We start from the raw sequence: 5,000 nt of genomic DNA on the forward strand, positions 1-5,000 counted from the left end.
CATTATTATTATTATTATTATTATTATTATTATCATTATAATTATAATTATTGTTATCTTCATTATTATTGTTTTTATTATTATCATTATTATTATTACAATTATTATTATCATTACCATTATTTTTTTAAATTATTATCACTATCATTATCATCATTATTATTATTATTATTATTATTATTACTACTACTACTACTATTATTATTATCATTATTATTACTATTACTACTATTATCATCATCATCATCATCATCGTCATTATTATCATCATTATCATAATAATTTTCATCATCAATATCATCATTATCATCATTGTTATCATCATCATGATTATTATCATTATCATTGTTATCATGATTATCATTATCATGATTATTATCATCATCATGATTATTATCATTATCATTGTCATCATGATTATCATAATCATGATATAAAATATCATTATCATTATCGTTATCATCGTTGTTATCAACATATATATCCTTTTCATCATCGCAACATAAATAATAACAATATGTGATGATTAAAGTAACAATAATGATAATAATAGTGATAATGAGAAAAAGGATAATGAAGATGATGATGATAATTGTAATGAGGATGATAAGAATAATCATAACGATAATCACAGTTATGATAATAATGATAGTAACAATAATGGTAATAGTTATATTGATAATAATCATGGAATAATAATAATGATGCTAATGATAATTATAATGATGATAACGATAACACAAATGATAATAATAATATCTTATGATATTGATGATGACGATGATAAAAATAAGGATACCTACAATGATGGTAAAGATAAAAATAATGATAATAATGAAGATAATTATTATAATAATAATTATTATTATAACGGTAATGATAATAAATATGATAATGATAATAATAATAATAATGATAATAATATCATCAACAGTGATAATAATGGCAATGATCCTAATGATAACAATAATAGTAATAACAATACTACTTCTACGAATAATAACAGTGATAATGATAATAAAGATGATAAACCTGACGATAATGATAATGGTAATAATCATGATAATGACATCAATGATAATGATAACAACAAGAACAACGACAACAATAATAATGATAATAATGATAATAATACTGATGATAATAACAATACTGATAATAATGATAATAACTATAATAAAAACAATAGTTATGATGATAAAAAACAATAAAAATAATTATATTAATAACAACAATAATGATAACAATCATAACAATAGGATTGATAATACCAGTATTGACAGTGACAAGGATAATGGTAACAATAATAACAATGATGATTATTAGAACAGTAACTTTTATATCAATGATATATGATTAGGATAATAATAACAGTAACAACAATAATAACAATAATAATAGTAATAATAACGATAATGATGATGATATTAATCATGATAATATCAATAGTTATGATTAAGAAGATATTAATGATAATGATAAGAGAACAATAATGAGAGCAATGATAATAATGATAATACTAATGATAATAATAGCTTTAAGGATAACAAGTAATGATGATAAAAATGACGATAATAATGATAGTAAAATAATAGTAATAATGATAATAACAATAACACAAATAATGATAATAATAACAATAACACAAATAATGATAATAATAGCAACAACACAAATAATGATAATAATAAGAATGATAAAAGCAATAATGAATAAGATAATAGAAGTAATGAAAAGCGCCTGAAATCCAGAATGGTCTTACAAAGAGAAAGAGGAGAACAGGAGAAAAGTCAGTCAGTCATTTCCTTAATAGCCTTGAGTAATATGCAGATGATGAATGTAATTATACAGTACAGGGCCTAACCCCGCTAATGGTTACACCTGTAGGTTCATACATATTGAATAATTAATTGAAGCTGAACTTATCCCATACGCAGTATTACGGATGCTGCATCTCCCTCCTCTTTCCCTGTGAGATGGGATGCGCGAGGGTGGCTGTGACTTGCCTTCTGTGCGATTAAGTAGTCTAAGGAAAGGGGAATTTTCATGGGATGTGAGGATGGAGGGGGAAAGAGGAAAGGGAGGGAGAGAGGTATAGGGGAGGGAGAAGGAGGTATGTTACACTTATATATATATATATATATATATATATATATATATATATATATATATATATATATATATATATATATATATATCTATATTTTTATATCTATCTATATATATATATATATATATATATATATATATATATATATATATATATATATATATATATATATATACATATATATATATATATATATATATACATATATATATATATATATTATATATATATATATATATATATATCTATTATATATATATATATTATTATATTAAGTTATATATATATATATCAATATATATATGTATATATATATATATCTTTATAATTATATTTATAAATATATATATATATTTATATATATATATAGATAGATATATATACATGTATATACTTATGTACACACATCCACACACACACACACACACATCCGTGAAAATCTGTCACTTAATGGAGACAATGGGAGCTCGATTAGATCCCGTAAGCACTTCCTCTTGAGAATATTGAATACTTCCTCGTGCTGTTCTTCCCAATGGAATTCAGCCTCTTTATGGAATAGCTGAGTCTTAGGCTTTGCAATCTATGCGTACTCCACAAAGCATATGGAGTAGTCCCTAAACCCAAGATATCCATGGGCCCCCTTCTATTTGGTGGGCCGTGGAAGGTTTTGTACAGCAGCTACGTCTCACTAACCCCGTGCTTGTTGTTGTGCCTCTTTTACCCTGCATTTTCTAATCTGCTTTGGCATTTGCTTGTGCTTTTGGAGATCTAGGAGCGAGGGAGACAATGGTGCGCCTATTAGGTTGAATGCTTGTCTCTCATCGAATATTCCCTGCCTCATGTTTCTTGCCCCTCGTAATTTTCGATTCAACATTAATCAGACTTATTAATAGTCACTGCATTCTCTCCTTGTTGTACTCTGCTCGTTGCATGCGTCAAGAGAGCCATCACCCTCCTCTTCCTCAGAACACCCTTTTACCTCCAGGAATATGCTCATCAGATAGTATAAGGTGTGATTCTCTTATAAGCTGGGCTAGTCGTCGGGTAGGGACACTGCATGCATCCTCTTGTGTTTCCCATTGCAGAATTTCCATGACAGTCGTGATGCTGGTGAACACATGTAGTAACCCTCTGACTTCTTGCGCACGATGCTTGCCCTGCTGGAAACTATCAAGCAAACAATCTACAGCATAAAACCCCTTCGGCGATGAATCCACCTGTATTATGACATTTCGTCTCTTTTGACGCTGTGTTGATCCCCTCTTTTGATCCTGTTCTCGGTTGATGAGTCTCTGAATTTTGGGTCCAGAAGTTTTGTTGCTGGTGTTGGTTTGCAGGAAAGGAGTTTAGGATGCATTGCTTTGTTCGCCGTCTGTAGAACTAAGGTAAGAATTTGTTGAATATTAATGCATTTGATTTCTCCCGCAATCATACCAATTGTCACTGAGGCGGAGTCTGAACGTTTACCCTCTGGGTTGAGCTCTCTTCTACTGAACTCACTGATTACACCTGCTTGTGCTAGCCGTTTACTCCCAAGTAATAATCGTAGTCCTGCTTAACATATTCATTCTGGATCAGCCACCCATCCTTGTGGCTTGGGCGGTAAATGGGTCAACATTCAATGGACACTCTTTGGAAAAGTGACCTCCCTTATCAGAAAGAAATCAGTGCTTTTTGCTTTTTGTGCTATCGTATGCACGGCCACGCACTCTACCTTCAGAATTATGATTATATTTTCTTACAAGGCTTTGTGGTCTTCTCTACGGCTCTGTTTTCTGGCTAGGGACCACCAAAATTTACCAATCAGTACTTTATGGCTGTTTGTCGTCAAACTGACAGAATCTTGTCTGGTTGACGAAAAACTTGATGTTTTCTTTTTTCTGTCTGCGAAATTTCAGTTAAATTCGGTAGTTACCACCTTCCAGATCTCTATTTTGTCCCATACCAAGTCACCGCTTTATTGTTGCATTTACTAGAGTTACCTTTTCAATGTTTACAGATACCCCACCATTTCTATCTAGTACCCATGTGACGATACAACTGTTTGTTTAATATATATATATATATATATATATATATATATATATATATATATATATATATATATATACGTATATATATATATGTGTGTGTGTGTGTGTGTGTGTGTGTGTGTGTTTATGTGTGTTTGTATATATGTATATTTGTATTTATGCAGATACATGTATAAAGCAGGAGACTTCCTGCAGATACTGCGGCATGTCATTACTCTTCATTTCAAATCCTAGCTAGGAATTTCAAGGGTGTGTTTTGGAGTGAACGTAATTATGTCATGATCGTCTATAATCCTCAAGTAGATGCACTCTTGAAACACCTATATCGTTCACCCTTTCCCCCTCATGGTATCCGTCTTCCCTATACACTGAATTGATGTCATCAACTGGTCAGTATCAATCAGCCTCTGTGGTGGATGATACACCAGCTGCATTCATGTCTCCTCTTTTTTTTCTTTTTCTTTTTTTTTTCTTTTTTTTTTGAGAGGGGGGGGGGGCGGACACTCCTTTCTCCGCTCGTTCGTAGATTTTGCTCGTTCATGGGTACCTGGCGCTCCCTGCTTGTCGATTTGCCTCAGCGGATCTGCTCGTCTACAGTATTATGTCCGTAAAATTACTTCAGTCAGCTACTATCAATGACGTCATTATCGTCCTCCTTCCCCTTGGCTGAAATCGAAGCTGTTGACTTGTTCCTCGTTGCCAGACATGTCATTAAAACTCGAGTCACAAAAGACAGAAAGTCAAACAAATAAGTCAACAAACAAAAGGAAAGAAGGGAAAAGGTGTTCATGATACAGTTAACGGTACACTGGCCACGTGTCCCGCTTATAATACTGTCTGAATGACGCTGACTTAGA

Source organism: Penaeus japonicus, unplaced genomic scaffold (assembly GCF_977035675.1).
Source record: "Penaeus japonicus unplaced genomic scaffold, GWHDUDI00000001_assembly GWHDUDI00000023, whole genome shotgun sequence".
In the NCBI taxonomy this organism is placed as follows: Eukaryota; Metazoa; Arthropoda; class Malacostraca; order Decapoda; family Penaeidae; genus Penaeus; species Penaeus japonicus.